This window comes from Lactuca saligna, chromosome 8 (assembly GCF_052625555.1).
Source record: "Lactuca saligna cultivar CGN05327 chromosome 8, ASM5262555v1, whole genome shotgun sequence".
Classification (NCBI taxonomy): domain Eukaryota; kingdom Viridiplantae; phylum Streptophyta; class Magnoliopsida; order Asterales; family Asteraceae; genus Lactuca; species Lactuca saligna.
In genome coordinates, this window is record NC_136424.1 from 154,260,323 (window position 1) to 154,279,894 (window position 19,572).

At 37.7% G+C, this 19,572-nt stretch overlaps 2 long non-coding RNA genes across 6 annotated transcripts; one reads left to right on the forward strand and one right to left on the reverse strand.

Moving 5' to 3' along the window:
* The first annotated feature begins 3,356 nt into the window (after positions 1 to 3,356).
* LOC145011990 (uncharacterized) lies at positions 3,357 to 5,283 on the forward strand. The gene is made up of 2 exons (XR_013664344.1): positions 3,357 to 3,545; positions 5,065 to 5,283. It is a non-coding gene; the product is annotated as an uncharacterized LOC145011990 (long non-coding RNA).
* A 385-nt stretch (positions 5,284 to 5,668) lies between these two features.
* Positions 5,669 to 9,707, reverse strand: LOC145011254 (uncharacterized). Of its 5 annotated transcripts, none has more exons than XR_013664074.1 (8): positions 9,426 to 9,707; positions 9,251 to 9,322; positions 9,036 to 9,135; positions 7,655 to 7,707; positions 7,482 to 7,549; positions 7,100 to 7,374; positions 6,853 to 6,960; positions 5,669 to 6,777 (listed from the first exon to the last, which is right to left on the reverse strand). It is a non-coding gene; the product is annotated as an uncharacterized LOC145011254 (long non-coding RNA). The 5 variants fall into 5 exon arrangements; XR_013664073.1 differs by having other exon boundaries at positions 5,669 to 6,307; positions 6,693 to 6,777; positions 9,251 to 9,706; XR_013664072.1 differs by having other exon boundaries at positions 5,669 to 6,542; positions 6,645 to 6,777; positions 9,251 to 9,706.
* Between the last annotated feature and the right edge of the window lie 9,865 nt (positions 9,708 to 19,572).

Sequence of the window (19,572 nt, forward strand, 5' to 3'; positions counted from 1 at the left end):
CCACAGACGGATGGCTAGAGCGAGCGGACCATCTAGACTCTGGAAGATATGTTGCGGGCGTGTGTGTTAGATTTTGGTGGTAGTTGGGATACTTACCTTCCATTGGCTGAGTTCTCCTACAACAACATCTACCACGCGAGTATCGATCGTCCCCCCTTTGAGATGTTATACGGGAGGAAGTACAGGACCCTAATATGTTGGGGCGAGGTTGGCCAGAGGGTCAAGGGGAGCACCAAAGTAGTCTCAAGACGACAGAAAGGATTCAACAGGTGAGGAGTAGACTTCAGACTACACAGAGGCAGCAAAGCTATGCTGACAAGCGTTGTTCAGACCTGGAGTTCCAGGTCAGGGATATGGTTCTTCTGAAAGTTTCGCTTTGGAAAGGCATCATCCGATTCAGGAAGCAAGGAAAGTTGGGCCCCATGTATATTGGACCTTTCAAGGTCATAGCCCGGGTAGGCAAGGTGGCGTATCAACTGGACCTGCCAGTCAAACTCAGTCAGATTCATAACACCTTCCACGTCTCCCAACTACGGAAATGCCTGCTGGACGACTCGGCAGTGGTACCCCTAGATGATATTCAGGTTGATGACAGCCTGAACTACATTGAGCGACATGTGGCGATCCTCGACCGGAAGTCAAAGGATCTGAGGAACAAGAAGGTCGAGCTGGTGAAGGTGCATGGCAGCATCGAAAGGGATCAGAATGGACGTGGGATCCGGTAGACGAGATGATGGAGCATTATCCAGAACTCTTTCAGGATCGAACAGCTGACTTCGAGGATGAAGTCTAAAATAAACGGGGGAGACTTGTAGCACCTGGTTCCTCGTATGTATTTCATTCAAGTACCTTGCATTTCGGACTTAAACTCGGCGAGTTGAGGTCCAACTCGTCGAGTCGGAGCATCTTGGACGCGGAAGTTTAATGACCTACTCGACGAGTCAGCGGCCGAACTCGGCGAGTAGGCGTTGTCTGAACAAAACCCTAGTTTGAGGGTTTGCACCCTATTTTTAAACCACTTATTCAGCCTCCCTTTCGTCCCCAATGTTTCCAGAACTTCCCATAGCAAACCCTAGCCATTTTTAGAAGAACTAAGGCATTTTTGGTGGATCTTGCTAGTTGTGACCATAAGGAGGAAGGTGAAAGACTTAAGGAAACAAGTGGAGACCAGGGGAACCCAAGTTTGTGCATCATCCACAGTTCATTGGAGGTATAAAGTTGTTATCTTGATCTTTCATTTGATAGATCCCTTTTACGGAGATTTTAGGCTTTTATAAGCCATTTTTGGTGAACAACCATGATTGCATGCATGGTTGGGGATTGAGGGTTCGAAATTAGGTCATTAAGGGAGTCACAAGGCAGTTAGGGGCTGCTTTTGCACCCATGTAAGGTCCCATGCATCATGAGGGATTATTTTATGTCCTTTTGAGCTCAAAGTCCCATGCATGCACGTAAAGTTTGTAAATTTACGTGCTACAACGATTGAAGGAGCTTAGATCTATCTTTTGGTCAAGAGTTTTACACTAGAAATCGAGAAATGAGACTTGGACATACTAGACTCGACGAGGCGTTCTTCGGACTCGGCGAATCCGGGGTGAGGCTCCCCTTTTCTGTTAGGGTTTTAAGGAACCCAGTTGAGCGCTAGAAGGGTTTTTAGAGGGTCCAAGGGAGTGACCCAACGTATTGGACTTAGCATTAGACCTGGAGTTCATGGGACTTGATGAGTGCAAGAACAGACTCAGCGAGTCCAAGGCAATTCCGTTATAGTTGAAGATGAACTCGAAGAGTTGTTCATACAACTCGGCGAGTCAAGGACAATACTTGTTTATCAGATGAAGGTAAACTTGACGAGTTATTCATACAACTCGGCGAGTTGGATAAAGGTTCATTCGATGTTCATATAGAAGGGGAACTCGTCGAGTCATTGCTAACTCGACGAGTAGAGTCGTGGATAAGGACGGGTAAAGGATTAGGGACTCGATGAGTTGGCAGTCCAACTCAGCGAGTCGGGTCAACTGAAAGTTGACTTTGACTTGGACTTGGTTAGGGGTAAAATAGTCATTTTACCTTAAGAGTAGATTTTAGATTCTGACTGAGTGTTTTGTGGGGATTATAGCCGGAGGATTACCGGAGCAGCAAACAGACAGTTACCGAGCAGTTTTCCAGCAGTCAGCCTTACGAGGTGAGTTACCTTCCAGTAGCGGTGGGTTTAAGGCCACAATGCCGGTCCACCAGTAGGAGTCGTATGTTAGGTGATTGTCTTTGTGATATTCACCTAGGATTACTATTACCTAATATGTTTATATTCTAGTATGATATGTGTTTATGTGGTAGTAGTAGGGGTGAAATAGTCCCCGGTAGTAGGGTGAAATAGACTGACGGGTATGTCAAGCACCCCAGAATGGCTTGACCTGGGTACATCAAACACCCCAGAATGGTTTGACATGGGAAATTCAGGTGCCCCAGAATTACCTGACAGTATATTGTATGGTATGTGGTACTATGGGGGAACTCACTAAGCTTTGTGCTTACAGTTTTCAGTTTTGTTTCAGGTACCTCTTCAGCGAAGGGGAAGGAGCCAGTGTAGTAGCTGCACATCATACACACACCTTAGATTCCGCACTATGAGATTCCTTGGGATTGTACTATGATATTATCACTATTTTACGATTTGGGTTTTCAGACATTATACATAGTTTTATGAGATGTTATGATTCGACAATATTTTCCTACGAATGTTTAATTAAATTAATTAATTAAAAATTAAATTTTTGGACGTGAAATTCGGGTTGTTACATATTGACTCGGTTTAACATGGATGATGCTAAAGAAGTCGTTGCCCCACTCAACTCTTCAGTTCCTCTCAACGCTCAAGATGGGTCGATGAGTGTAGATCCTACACTATATCGACAGTTAGTTGGCTCACTTCAGTACTTAGCATTCAAAAGACCAGGTATTTCCTTTGTTGTCAACAAACTGTCACAATTTATGCATTCACCCTCTATGATCTACTAGAAATCCTCAAACGTGTTCTTCCATACTTGAAAGCTACAATACACCATGGCTTGTTTCTTAAACATAGTTCATCAATGGATCTCACTGCCTTTTCTGATTCTGAATTGGGTGGTATTGAATGTGGCGGTCGATCAACTACTGCTTACCCTCTCTATCTTGGTTCCCGACATGTGGTTCAAAAACTTTTTCTGAAAACCTCAGGTATGTATCCCTTGCATTTCTTAATCCAAATTGAATTTTAATATAAATAAATGTCGCTATCTCTCTGTTTGAAAATATTTTTTTCTTCATCTCCTCTATATATATGTATTTGGTGATATCCTTTGTAGGCATCCAAAAACTCATCCATTTGTGCCCGTGTAAATACTCAGTTTTTTCATTGCTGGATGGTAGCGGGTAGCAATCTTTTCAACAAGCTTTGTTTAAGTCCGTGAGGTCTATTCACATCCTCCATTGTCCATCTCCTTTTTTAACCAAGATCGGGTTTGCTACCGAGGATGGTAAAAGTGACTCCCATAGTATTCCTACTGGTACTAATTTGTCGACCTTGTCATTTATTACTTTATTCATGTCTTTTGATTGTTCCCATTTTTCTGTTGAATTGGCTCACTTCCTGCTTTCTTGTTTAGTTTGTGCTTGACCAGTTTTGTGGGAACACCTGTCATATCTGCTGCCTCCCATGTGAATATATCAACATTTTCTTTTAAAAGTATTGTTAATCCATTTTTTAATTCATGTGGTAACCTGACTCCTATCCTCACTCATTGGTCTGCATATTTTCTATTGATTATGATTTATTCTAAACCATTATTTACTTGTGTTGTATTCAACTCCGTTTCTCTCACCCCACTTTCCACCATTGCAATGGATTTCACTGGTGATTTACTATAGATCATTCCAAATCTACTTTTCATTTTAAATCGAACGACACCATCAATTGTCATCATGATCGCCCTAAACTTTCTCATTGCACTTCTTCCAAATATTAGGTTGTATTGCGATGTTGATTGTACAATTGTGAAGGCTATCGTGTGTGTATTTTTGGCTTGTGTTGCTTCACAGAGGTGGAGAGTACGATATGCTTCTTTATCAAACAAACTATGTAGTTTGTATGTATCTTTAATCCTAATGGGTAGCTCATTTGTGTTGCCTGACTATCCGGCTATCACGTATTTCCTCTGTTTGTCACCTAGGAATATCTATAATATGGATGGCACCAATGTTGATACGGCGAACTCCAGGTGCATGATGAACTCTTTCACTCAGGAGGGTTTCATCATGTAAGCGTACGAGAATTCACTTTGCGTAAAAATAACAAACACTAGGTCAGACAACCATACCGAGGGTTGGGCCCCAGTATAGCTCTTCAATGCCTAAATTAGATTGCAACCCTTTGGTATTACTCTTGTGTCAAGGAATTTAAGTTCTCCTTACTTACCTTGTTAGAATGTCTCTCGTGGATATGTATATACAGTATGTGGTTAGTAAAGCCCACTTCTTAGACCGATCTTCCACTCACTACCCAGTCTGCGAGTGGTTGCACTTCCTATCCTTTCTTTGTTTATTTTATTTTCTTTGTGTTATTCAACATATTATATGGGATACGATTATAATGCTTGCGTATGGTATATTCGAATACATATTTGCCCGAAACTAGTGGTAATGCTTGTAAAGTCGACCGGGTGGGTACCGGTGCGGTAGTGGGTTTCCTTGGACTACCGGCCTAGTACACCATTAATCTACTCCACCGATATGGTGTGTAGTGATGATAGACAACGATGTCGGTCTCTACCGGAAAAGCAGAAGAGAAGAACAAGATAGGCAATTTTTAGGGTCTAGATGGCGGTAGAGGGTGTTTCTCTTATGATTTGTGCATTTTTCATATGTTTTTCTAGCCAGTTTGTTGATAGAACTAATAATTACATCATCTATATCATTTGGTTTATGTATCTAGTTTAGATATTAGTTTTTTGCTTTGTAATTTGGTTATTGGATCTATGGGTTTTGTTCTGTATCTAGTTTGATCTAGTGTTTTTGTTTTTTTTACAGGATTCTTATTGTAGCTGTTGCGATCGTCAAAGGTTACTAGAGGTGGTTTCTCGATTACTGAACACAAGTGGGGTGGTTTGGGCAATTAAATGACCATATAGTTAATTAGGCAGTTCATTATTCCACGAAAAAATATCATTAATCCACTTAAGTTAATCTTTATGACAATTATACCCTTATTTAAATTATTAGATATATATTGGATTTTAATTTCTTTTAGGCTTCTTCTTTCTTAAGACAATTATACCAAATATACCACCCACTCTTTTCCATTGCCATTTACTCTGATTTTTTTTTTCTTTTTTGACATACATCCCTCATTTTAATATTTTTTTTTTCTTTGATCATTCTTTACACTACTAATTTTTCTTAATTATGGTGTTATAAACACATTAACTAGAAAAAAAAAAAAAAAAAAAAAAAAAAAAACACAACTTCAAACTAAAACCCCGTTTGATAGTTGCTGACTGAGAAAGTACTAATTGAGAAAAGTTTGTCTGAGTAAGAAATTTTGACCAAGTAACAAATTATGTTGTTTGATTGTAAATCTGACTGAATATGCTGACCGAAACAAAACGACTATTTTACCACGATGCTCTACACGTTTCTATGCAAAATAATAATAATAATAACAACAACAACAACAATAAAAATTACAATTACAATAATAATAATAATAATAGGTCCCCCGGCGTTGCGGGGGTCAGAAGGGGGAATGGAATCGCTGATTACCGAGGTGGTTGGATTAGACTAACATATTCCTTCACCTCCATATCTTACGTGGTGTTTCCCTGGGATTTTATTTTTAAATTCAATAAAGTTATTTGAAAATCTGATGTGGAAAAAAAAACTGTACAATTGGTCGAGTATCCTATTAATAATTTTAAGATGATATGCATTTGCGCCACCAAATTTTTTTATTCCTTCGTGTTCCATGACATGTTTCATTAGACTTGGAATGTTGATGCCATTCTTGTACATGCTTCACTCATATTAGTCAAGGCTACAACTTTTCCACCTGCTTTGTAAATCACACCAGTAGCCCATTAACCAACATTTTCGAATCCCTGAGACAGCGGAATAGAATCAATGCTTGTATATATGTACATCATATGTATGTATGTAGCTGTATGTCGAACCGTTGACCGAAATCTCTCATTTCATGGCCATTAGGAAGGGCTTCTATTGCAAAAAGTACTCATTTTCTAGTTGCATCATCTCTACCCAATGATCCATCAAGATCCTGAATTCAGAAATTACAGACAAACAGTTTTGGGTTATTGTGTAGAATCATTCGGTTTGTTAAATGATTTTTGAATAGAATGGAGTTTCTAAAACGAATTGAAAAAAGAGGAATTTAATATCTAGAAGGAAATTGTATCTAAAATGGTTGTCTGTAATGAGCCTCCTCATTGTAGGTTTTACACCAAACTGAGCAACACCTAAAGATTCAAACCAAAAATGGAATCGACAATACCCTGGAATCCATAATCCACAACAGAATAAGACTAATTGTTGTCAATTATCCACTTTATCGTTAATCAATAGTAGCATTAAGCAACATACTTACAAATTCTTACCTAGAAAAAAAAGTAGAAAAATCAAGAGTTTATATGCAACAATCTAACCATTTGGAGCTGAAACCATTGTGCCCAAGCAATTTGTCTAACAATGTTGCAGATCCGATACCGAAAACGCTTGACGGAATTGGCACTGTACAAAAAAATAATAATGTAAAAAAGATTTATTAAAAAAATAAGAATAGCCAAAAGAGAAGTAGCTACATACCCATTTTCGCCAGACCCCAAAACTATAGATATTGCTTATGTCAGTGAAGTGAACTTCATCCAAATCCACAATTTACATCAGATGAACACCAAATAAGATCGATTCACACTGTAATAAGTAAAAAACTTAGGTCTAAAATAGATTATCAGTAGCAATGTACTATGGAACTGCAGTCACTCTTCGAGAAGCAAATACATCATTAAAAGATCTAGTATCATAATTGTGCAGTGAGAAAAGTCGGCTTTACATTTCCATCAGGAGATACATTAGTAGACCGGATATTCATCTTTCTTCAACTGCTCGATATACACATACAGATGAAGAATTCTTGATTATTGCAAGTGTAATCACTTTAGTAGTAAGACCCTTCAATAGTGGCAACATGAATATAAATGAAAATGGTCTCCAAGATTTGCAGTTTGTTGTTGAGCAGTCTGCCGATTCTTTCATAGAATCTATTTCTTGACATGTCGTATACCATCAAATCATACTCTGAGAACCAATACCAACTTTGAATTTTTCCTACCAACAAAATAATCATTTAGGTTTATATTAAATTTTGAAATACATTCATTTAATTTAATGTTTATGAAGTAAGCATGATGAAGAATATATTAGTAAGAGAAAACCTTGTACATCTTCTATTGTAGCAATGAATTCAATGAAGTCGTCTAGTATTGGAAATAGTAATTTTCCACTGAAGTAGCCATTTGTTCAAGAAGTTGTCATAAACCAAAAAGTTATTTAGGTTTTTACAAAATACACAATTAAAAGGAAATACGTGAAAGAAACAAAGAGATACCAGCAACCAATGGCCTAATTACGCAGGAAGAGGAGCAAGGCGTGGAGGTCGGTCTGCCAAAAAAATTATCAACATAAGAAACTTATCAAGAAAAAAACCAAAATATATATGAAATATTAAGGTTGCGTTTAGTTACAGAAAAACAATTTTCAGTTTCCGTTTTTTGTTTTCCCTTTTCGATTTTCGTTTTCCGTTTTCATTTTTCATTGAAAAATTTAGAAAACGCGTTTAGTTAAACTTATTCATTTTTCATTTTTAGTTTTAGAAAATTAAAAAACGTGTTTAGATGTATATTTTTCTATCGGTTTTCATTTTTTAAAAACGGTAGCGGTGGTAGGGTGTGGGTGGGGGCGGTGATGGTAGTGGGTCGGCGGCGGTGGTGGTGATGACAGACAATGGGAGTGGCGGCAACAATTGTGTCAGTGGTGGTGATGGTAACGGCAGCGGTGGTGGTGGTGCTAGTGACGGGTTAGTGGTGGTAGTGGTGGTGATGGTAGGTCGGTGATTGTCATGGTGGTGTTGGGTTGGTGGGGGTGCGAGTGTGTGTTTGTGTGTGTTTGTGGGGGTAGGTGTAGGTTTGTGTGTGTGGGTGTATGTGTCTGTGAGGTTTGGGGGTGGGGATAGGTGTGGGTTTGTGTGTGTGTGCGTGCGGGTGTGTGTGTATGTATGGGTGGGTATGTATGTGTTTGTGTGTGTTTGTGGGTTGGTGTGTGTGTGTGGGTGGGTATGTGTGTGTGTGTGTTTGTGTGTGGGTTGGTGTGTGTGTGTGGGTGTGGGTTGGTGTGTGTGTGTGGGTGTGGGTTGGTGTGTGTGTGTGTATGTGGGTGGGGTGGGTATGTATGTGTGTGTGTGTTTGTGGGTTGGTGTGTGTGTGTGGGTATGTATGTGTGTGTTTGTGGGTGGGTGTGTGTGTGTGGGGGTGGGTATGTATGTGTGTGTTTGTGGGTGTGTGTGGATGGGTATGTATGTATGTGTGTGTGGATGTGGGTGGGGTGAGTATGTATGTGTGTGTTTATAAAAAAAAAATTGAATTAGAAAAATGTGAAAAACAATAATTATCAGTTTTCCAAAAATTTTCAACTTCTTTGTAATTTTAGAAAACGAAAAATTTTCATTTTCCGTGAAAATTTTAGAAAAATAGACGAACTAAAGGCGTTTTCAAAATTCTCATTTTTCCGGAAAACGGCTCATTTTTCCGCAACTAATCGCTCCCTAAGGTTTTGAGTTCATGTGATAGAAAGATAATTTTGGGTTTGGTCCATACATTTATTTTTCTCTTTCAATGACTTGCTATTGTTGAGACTTATTCAAGAATTGTAGATTAGAACAAAGAATGAGAAACAAAAAAAAAATCACTAAAAAAAGATTTATCAGACCATACCTCAAATTCATGCCATATGCTTGTACAAAACATAAATCGACATCCAATAACCGAAGGTCTGCCAAAACCCTTTCTTCAAACGGTGTGCCAAGAAGAAATTCTTCAATCAGTGTGCCAAGAAGAAGGAGAAGAAAAGTCAACAACCCATTAGTTTAAATAGACGAAAAATTACGGTAATCAAAAGAAGATTGTCGAAAATCAACAGTCTTCCTCACCTGACTGAATTTGTCGGTTGATGAAGAAAAATTTGCGACACTGTGCAGATAATCGCTCCATGTCGAACCCTCCTTAGACAAAGGTGGAATAGAAACGAAGAACAAATGGTGTGGAAGTTCAAGAGGTGGACCGAAAGGAAAAAGGGATCGGTTTGATTCAAAGTAAATCACATACCTCAACGGTTGCGTCTTCCCTTGACCCCATCATTCCTTCTTGCTCACCTAAGATTGGGCGGATTCACTTCAATCTCTCGCCGCCGCCTTCGAGTCCTGTTGTTTCCGTTCAGATTCACTTCAATCTCTCAATCGGAGACCTACTTCGGTCGATCGGTCGTGTATTTCTTCTAAGAGCAGTTGGGAAGGTCACAGAGAAGAGGGAGGTATGTAGAAAGAATTGGGATGTATTTGGATCGGTGGATGTGAGTCGGTGACAGTAACCGTATTTCTATTTGCTTCTATAGCGGTGCTCATTTGGTATCGGTAACACGTGTATATTTTATTGGAAACCAAATAAAAGAAAAAAGTTTAAAAAAAATAATGGTGGTCTGTAGCAAAAACTGATTGAATTGGAAACCTTCTTTTTATATATTTATATAATAATAATAACAATAATAGACAATAATAATAATAATAATAATAGTAGTAATAGTGTATATAAAAACTTCAAGCATAATAGACATTAAATATATTATTTTATAGATTAAACCACAAAAGTACTCCAACTTGCTGGTAAACACCATTGATTCTAGAAGGGAGATCCAAGTTCTTTTCCTGTAACCTTCGTTTTCCTCTATTGGAGCTACGAATTTTGTCACACCCTCGCACCAATGAAATTTGTAATCGAGTTTGAATCAAATTCAAGTATGAATTCAGAAAGAGTAATAACGATGAATACGAGAGTAAATAAAATATTTGTTCAGCTCGTATTATGCTTTTGAGTTTACAGATTACAATGAATAAACTGTAAAGACTGAGTGAAAATGTTATTCTAATCACTTAGTACAGACCCCTATTTATAGGAGAACAAAAGCAGAACAATACTAAGGACTAGACATTAAGACTACTCTTTATAATGCATTAGTACAAATAACATTACATCTGAAGACTCCTTCTTACGAAGACAAAATATACTTCGTAACAATCTAACTGACTCTTCGACTATTACAACATTTAAGCCCTAACAATCCCCCCATTTGGAATCAAGGTCGAAGTCTTCAAGTCGTCAATGATTGAACAGCATACATCAGCACTCTTCGGATCTCCATGTACCAAGAGATAACTTTCTTTATCTCTTTCTTATCTCCTTCCGAGTTCTTCTTGCAGTGGTTCATACGAACAATTAAGTTCATATATTGTGAGTTGGTGTATCTCTCCACTTCGCAAGTTTGAAATAAGAACCGCTTAGCTCTTCCAGCTTTGTCTTTTCCTGCAAAAACGATCCCCAATGGCTTTAAACAAATTTCTCCATCTTCGTATTTGTTCAACTCATTCTGCTTCTTCGATGGCGTCATTGGTGCAGTAATGTCGATGCCTTTGACAATTGCGAGTTCGACATCAGTCTGAGCTAAGCACTCAAAATAATTCTCCAAAAATATCTTAATGTGCTTGCACCCAAGGCTAAAAACATCTGGTTCTGTGTTTTGGAGAAAAGAAAATGATTTGTCTTTGAGCATCAAGGCAATGCTGATTAGATCATATGTGTTCATTAAAGGAAAGTCTGCCACTGTGAATTCTTGTAACTTCCCACTTGCTCTTGCTACAGTGTACTTCAAATTTTCAAACTTCCCTTCGAATATGACATCCCTTTTTATAGATATCACCTTCTTAATTTTCTCCGGAAACCATACTTCCTCTTGAGCCTTCGCCAATACTGCATGAAACCTTATCTTCCTCTTTTTTCCCTCTTCGGTTTCCATTGATTTTGTTTCAGCCTTGAACTGTGGCATAACGAACATCATTTCATTGACTGGAAAGTCAAGTTGACCAAAGTCTGTGTTCGTAACCACATAGCTCTTTTTCGGAACCTTTTCGAATGAGTACATATAATCAAACATCACTCTAGACTCGATGGTTTCGTAGTTATAAACTTTTGTTGGATCACCCTTATCAACATTCGAACCATCCAGAGCTCTTTGTCTCATTATGCTCTGTACATGCCTCACTCTTTCCAACTCAGCTGCCACCTCAGCTTTCTTCTCTTCGTTAGTCTTCTCAATCAAAACTCCTTTTCCCTTGTCTTTGACGCTTGACAAAACCATTTTTTCGGATGAAGAAACATCAGCTTGCTTCCCAATCACAACACCTTTCGAACTTGGTTTTGGAAGTGGAGTTGTTGTGATCACAGTCGAAGTGACTAGACCTGCTGAAATAACACTTGGTTTTGTCATCACCTTCGAAGGATAAAGTTTTCCAACTACCTTCGCATCTTCAGTTGTCTTCATTTGTTCCCCAACCTTCGATTGATCAATCTTTTCTCCCCCTTGCACCCCTGTGAAAGCAGGTGGGGCATCTGTAACATTCGGCAGAAGGCTGGAAATGCGAAGAAGTGGAGCTAAGTTTTTGTATTGGATGGCTTCGAAGTGAGAAAATTTTTGAGAAAGAAATTCTTGAGAAACGATTGGAGAGACAGACTTCGAAGACAAGTCTTGGAGTTCTTTCAACAACCTGACCAACTCTCCAAAATTTTGTTCTTCTTTGGCAGAAAGAGTGGTCAGTTGAGGATTCATCTGCTCAAACAATTTTACACATTTTGCAACAGCATCACAAATAATGTCAATCTTCTGATTTGCTGACGCATAATCTTGTTGAAAAGTCTGAACCTCCTTCGTCATATCTTCACGAAGTTCTCGGATCTGCAAGTTAACATCTTCACGTACCTTCTTGACTTCTTGTACGAAGAGCACATGACGCTCCTTCGTAACAATCTTTAGATCCTTTAATTCCGTCACAAAATCAGATCTCAGAGAATTGATTCGATTCTCTGTAGAAATATCATTCTGATCAACCTTCTCAAGAACTCAATTCTCCGAATCCCTAATCAACCCTGATGCCTTCGAAATCACCCTTCCTTCCATCACCTTCATTAATGAATCAACTTCCATGCTTGTAACTCCACCACTACCCACAACTGCTTGGGATTGCAAGATAGAATTCAATTTCGAATTCAAAATCTTAAACTGCTTCATGGTCATCAGCATGTGGTCAGGGAAATCTTCTTCGGCTTGATCAAAATGAAAAGCTTCGAACGTTCCTCCAAAGCCTTCATTATCGGTTTCAACATCAGCAGCCACGGTTTCATCAATAGGTGAGGATGGATGGGGTGGATCAGTTGATTGAGTTGAGAATATGGTGGTGAATGGTTGATCCATAATAAATTGAAATGTAGGAGAATCAGTTGTGGATGTAACCTGGGGTAGTGCACTTATTTCAATAGGCTTCGAAATAGCAGCCTTCGATAGACCAACAGGCGGACTGGTCTTCGCTTCTTCTTGAAGTTTAATCTCTGGTGTCTCAGGAACTTGCTCGACTTCTTCAAGTCTTTGATTCTTCTTCAAAAATTTTGCAAGATCTTCAGCCCTTCGTTTCTTAGATGATGGAGACACCGGAGCTGGAATTTCCCGAACTGTGACTCCTTGATGTGTGACTTGTGTTTTCTTCACCAGCTGAGACTTTCTCTTTAATTTGATACGTCGAAAAACACCCGTCTTCGAAGGAATCGTTTCTGTCGATGGAGACGCTTCGATTATTGGTGTATCAACCACTAAGGTTAAAATTGGAGATACCTCTTCGACAGTATCAACGGTAACCACTGAAATTTTCTTCTTCTTTTCTGCCTTCATCACTTTTTTCGAAGACCCACCATCTGTCTTCTTCGATTTCTTAGGCTTTTTCTTCTCTTCTTCATGTAACACCCCTGTAACGACAGTTGTGTCAATGGATTGCAAATATGACACCAAAACTTCATTCGTCGGATCCACCTTCTTGAGCATCGCATTCGGAATGCGAGATATTGATGTAAAGATAGTCGGATCATCATTTACCTCCTTCGGACTACCATACATGTGAAACACCGCCTTTTCTTCGAACCCCGGAACTTCGATTTTCTCCTTGTAGTAAACATACTATATTATCATACTCCAATAACGAGCACAAGAAATCCCCTGCTTGGCACTCGTCTTTGAAATGCTAGTTAAGAACTCTGTCCACAATTGTTCAGAGTAATCCACTTGCAGATCATAATACAATCCAACAACCATTGCATATACCTTTATCCTTCCTTTATCAAGACCCACGTTTCTTCCAGTAAGACATCGAAGGAAAATGCCAAATAAAAAATTCCATACCGTAGGTAATCCAGACTTCTTGAAGTCACTGATACGCGTCAAAGGAGGTTGATGGCCCATCTCGTTGAACATGAATACTACTTGAGAAGAAGAAACTTCATCATAAGGACCAGAATTTGGAATCCCCAAAATTTTGCAAAGCAAACACTTGGACACCCTAATACGCGTATCATTCACCATAGTGAATTCCACACAACCTGTCTCCTTGTTGTATGATGCAGTGGAACCCGCCTTTGATAACCAAGACATTGGAACAACAAAAGAATCGAACATTGCTTTAGACAGAACTGAATTCTGTAAAGCAACCACCAGCATTTGGAGTTCCTCCGGATATTTTGACAAATCAGATTCCACTTGGTAGTTTGAACCCTGTATTTTCAAAATCGGAACGCTAACAACTTTGTCTGTGGTTGGTGATGATGTAGTCGCCATTGTTGAAGATAAAAACAGAGAATGTTTGAAGAAGATGACTGTTTGAAGAGATGAGTTGCAGAGAGAATTTTGTATGACAGAGAATGTTTGATCGCATAAAGTATTATTGACTCCTGAGTTCCCCTTTTATATGTAACCCTAGAATTTTAAATTTGAAGCTGCATTAAATGCTTGCTGACATGGCACCTTGAAATACGGACTTCACTCATCAAAAAGTAACAAATGTAACTGTCAGCATGCCTTATACGCTTATCGTATACCATACATCACCAAGAGACAAGACTGTTTGATATTCCCCAAGAGAATTGTAACCGTCGGATTCCTTCGAAATAGAGGTCAGGCTCTTTCACTTTTGAGGTTTAAAAAGCGAAGTCATATGCCAGAGTTTCGAAATCATTAGTTTAAGTTGGTTTTACTCAAACCTCAAGGATTTCGTGTGTGTTGTGTTCCAAAAAAAAATTAGATGATAAACAAATAAAAAAAAATTTAACTTGTGATGTCAAAAATTTATTTTGACACAAAAACAGTTTAATCCCGGGTAAAGATTTCTTCGAAAATTATCAAGAGAGATAATTAACAGCTTGCTTGGTTTCCCGTGAATTACAATCGATAACTTGTAGAGAAGTTTCGAAGGGTTTCTTTTATAAGTCAAATGGGTGGCTTCGAAAATTTCGTTACATTTCGACCTTAACATAAGGTGATAAATTGTAAGCAAAATTAGTTGTATGACCAGTGTAGTCAGTGACAACTTGGTTTCGAATGATATATAAAGTAACAAAGCTTTTCAAAATATACTCACACAGAAATCATATTCAAGAAAAAATATTATGCTGGATCTTATTGGGAACAAACATCGTAGGTTTCGAATGCTTGATGAAGATCACTCAAAAAGATTGAATACGATTTTGAGTATAAAAGGTACTGAAACAAAGGTTTCGTAAGTTCTGGAACATAGTTCCCCGCCAATTCCTTGATTTGTTAGTTTTTAGGGTTTCACTTCCATCATGGACTCAAGATGTTAGATCATAAACACAGAGTATTTGTATGTCTAGATTGCAATTGGTTTGATCAACAATCTCTTGGACATACGTCATTATGTGTGAATGGTGTAAAGAAGTTTAGGATGAAAAAGATTGGTTTTCGAATCGAATGTACCTCTCTTATAGATGGACCAAACCGACAACTCTTAACCCATTTGAGAAGAGTAAGGTAGCTCTATTGACTTATGCGAATACAAGCCTTGTTGGGAAGAAATTTTCATGAGATAATTTCATCAATGCTTTCATTTCTCACACATAGAGTCATATGAGGCTTGAGGCAACATGCAACAGCATGCTTCTAGGGACATCCAAACTAATCCAAAGTGTATCGAAATAATACCTTCCCATAGAACACACACACATGAATCCTTCGCATTTAAAGTTTGACAAAACTCACAATACACATGTTAAAACCGAAGAGAACAAAAAAAAATATTTTTGGTATTTTTGAATTTTTCAAAAAAAATAATAATAACAAACCAAAATAAAATCTTTTTGGATTTTTAATTTTTCAACAAAAGAAAATATTTTTGATTTTTCAGGTTTTTCGAAAGAAAAAAAATAAACTAATTAAAATTCTAACCTTAGTTGAAATGTGTACGAATGCGAAGAAGTGAATTAGAAAGATCTTCAAATCATACGAACACGAAGCATTCAAACCGTTGACTTGAACAGTAATCTTTGATTATGTACTTCAACAAGGAATAAATCTTCCGAATGCGAAGCATTCGAAGCGTTGACCATGAACAGTAACCTTTGAACACTTAACTATTTGTAAGCAATTTGTCCTTCAGTTCACCAAAACATTTGAATCCATCAACCTTCACTTTTATCACATGTAAGTGAATTTCCATCAACCATACCCAATCCTTCCAATATACAAAGAAAAGATTTTTCATCCAATGCCAATGTGAAAATATCTGCCAATTGTTCCATTGTTTTCACAAAATGAACTTCAATATTTCCTTCTTCGACATGATCTTTGATGAAATGATATCTGAGGGCAATGTGCTTAGTCTTCGAATGCTGCATAGGATTATGACAAATTCTTATTGCACTTTGTGAATCACAATATAAAGGAATCTTTTTCATATTAATAGCATAATCACGTAATTGACTTTGAATCCAAATTATTTGTGATGTACACGCAGCTGCAGCAACATATTCAGCTTCAGCTGTAGATATCGAAACACATGTTTGCTTCTTCGATTGCCAACTGACCAATTTTCCATCTCGTAATTGACACCCACCAGTTGTTCTTTTGCGATCAAGACTTCATCCTCCAAGATCTGCATCCGAATAAGCTTGTACAAAGAACCTTGCTTTCGAAGGATACCACAAACCTAACGAAGTAGTACCTTTCAAATATCGAAAAATATTCTTCACCGCTGTTAAATGTGGTTCACATGGATTTGATTGATACCTTGCACAATTACAAACAGAAAACATAATATCAGGTCGACTTGTAGTTAAATACAATAAAGACCCAATCATGCTTCGACACAGAGTGAGATCAACATCAGATTTATCTAACGAAGGAGTTAGCTTTATGCCCATTGCCATTGGTACTCGTAACTTTGTGCTATTCGTCATGCCAAACTTTTCTAACAAAGTCTTCGTATATTTCTCCTGATTAATGAAGATGCCTTCCCTGTTTTGACGAATATTCAAACCCAAAAAGTTATTAATTTTGCCCATCATACTCATTTCGAATTTGCTTTTCATCAAGTCTTCGAATTCTTTGGATAAAGCATGGTCAGTAGAGCCAAAAATTATATCATCAACATAAATTTGAACAAGCATCAGGTGATTCCCAATTTTCTTTCGAAATAAAGTGGGATCAACTGATCCTTGTTTAAATTTAGATTGTTTCAAAAATATGTTAAAGTTGCATACCATGCTCTTGGTGCTTGTTTTAACCCATACACAACTTTATCTAAAATATAAACATGATCAGGATGTTCGGTATTTATAAAACCTGGTGGTTGTTCAACATATACCGTTTCTTCGAGTTCACCGTTTAGGAATGCACATTTTACATCCATTTGATAAACGTCGAAATCTGTATGAGCTACATAAGCCAGAAAAATACGAACAACCTCGAGTCTTGCGACAGGGGCAAATGTTTCTTCGTAATCAATTCCTTTTTGTTGAGAATATCCTTTAACAATAAGTCTAGCCTTATTTCGAATAATGTTTCCATCTTTGTCAGTTTTGTTTTTATAAATCCATTTGAGTCCAACAATTGACACATCAACAGGTTTCGGAATTAATCTCCAAACCTTGTTTCTTTCGAATTCAGACAATTCAGCTTGCATAGCAACAACCCAATCAGAGTGTTCCATTACAACCTTAACTATCTTTGGTTCAATTTTGGAAATAAAAACATTAAACATGCATAACTCTTGATGAATATTCAATACCTCATTTCGTGCATGAAGTTGAGCCCTTGTCATTACTCCTGCTTGTGGATCACCAAGAATTTGTTCTTTTGGATGATTTCTTGTCCATTTATCCAATGGTGGATGATTAGGATCAAAATCCAAAGGTGCATCTTCGAACATAGCATCTGTTTCTGATCCATTTATTGAACATGCATCCTCAGCATCATCGAAATGTTCTTCGTCAAGAATGGGATCCTTCTCAAGTATTGGCTCCTCTTCGTGTATTGGCTCTGCTTCGATATTTATCTCCTCTTCGATAATTAGCTATTCTTTGATAATTGGCCCCCCCTCATCATTAACATTGGTTGACATTTTATTACTTTCGCAAGAATGCTCCCCTTCAACAAAACTGTTCGAATACAAGTTCTCCCCTTCCACTGGACCACTAGTTAGTTCATTTGTGTTTAGATTCGAAACCGAAATTGAATCATTGTCATGCTTCGAATTTTCTGATTGTTGATTATCCGGTGCATTATTCTCTGCTTCAATTGGTTGATCTGAAATACCAAAAATCGATTCATAATTATCATCATCCATTTTAATTGAATCATTATCATTCGAAGAATTTTGCAAAATAGGATGATTTGCAAATTGATGATTAGACTTTTTAATGTAATGATCATCAAATGTCAAATTAAAAGTTTCTTCCACTTTGCGAGTTCGCTTATTTAACACTCTATAAGCAACATAATTGTGTGAATATCCCAAGAAAATTCCTTCATCAGCTTTTGTTTGAAACTTCGAAAGATTATCCTTAAGATTCATTATAAAACACCTGCATCCAAAAACATGGAAAAATTTGACATTAGGTTTTCGATTATTGATGATTTCATAAGGAGTAACATTAAACCGTCTATGAATGAATGATTGATTCTGAGTAAAGCAAGCAGTCGAAACGGCTTCGGCCCAAAGATATTGAGGTAAATTCGAATATGCCAACATTGTTCTTGCAACTTCGCATAATGATCGATTTCTTCTCTCAACTACACCATTTTGTTGTGGTGTATATGGAGATGAAAATTTATGAGAAATGCCTTTCTCCACCAGAAATGAATCAAAAACACGATTTTTGAATTCAGTTCCATGATCACTTTTAATTTTTTGAACTAACTTCTTCAACGAAATTTCCATTTTCTTGATAAAATCAATCATCATTTGTGGAACTTCGGATTTTAACCTGAGAAAATAAACCCACGTAAATCTTGAAAAATCATCCACAATAACTAGAATGTACCTTTTCATGTTAAGAGTAGCAACTGTCGAAGGACCACATAAATCAATATGCAAGAGTTCGAGGGGTTCAACAATCTTCGAATCTATTGTGATTGGATGACCTTGTTTGTGTTGTTTTCCTACTTCGCATGCTGCACACAAACTGTCATTATCATATTTAAGAATGGGTAAACCTCTTACCAGATCTTGTACAACAAGTTTGTTGATGTTTCGAAAATTGAGATGTGATAACCTCCTGTGCCATAACCAACTTGTATCGGCAGCAGCCTTCGAAAGTAAACACACAACAGATTTGCCAACAATTGGAACTATATCCAATGTAAACATATCACCTTTTCGTTTCGACTTGAGTAAAACTTCTTTTGTCTCAACATTCGAAATGACACTTCCTTCTTCATTAAAAAGAACTTGATTGCCAGTGCCCACAACAAGTTGTGATACACTTATCAAATTGTGTTGTAAACCTTCAACAAATGCAACTCGATTGATAGTGAAAGTGTCATTTGTTATCTTTCCATAACCCTTAACTTTGCATTTGTGATTATTGCCAAACTTAACCACTCCTCCATTTTCTAAGCTTCGAAAATCACGCAAGTTTTCCTTCTTCCCAGTCATGTGACGTGAGCAACCACTATCGATATACCACTTGTTATCACATTGCTCGTCACAAAGTACCTGCGATTATTGAAAAAATTTAGGTACCCAAGACTTGTTGGGTCCATTCATATTAGGTTTGTTTTTCAATTGCAAAGTACAACCATTAACCTAATCACAAACTTTTGTTTTGAAACTGTCAATAAATTTAACATTTTCATTCGAAGGGTCAGATA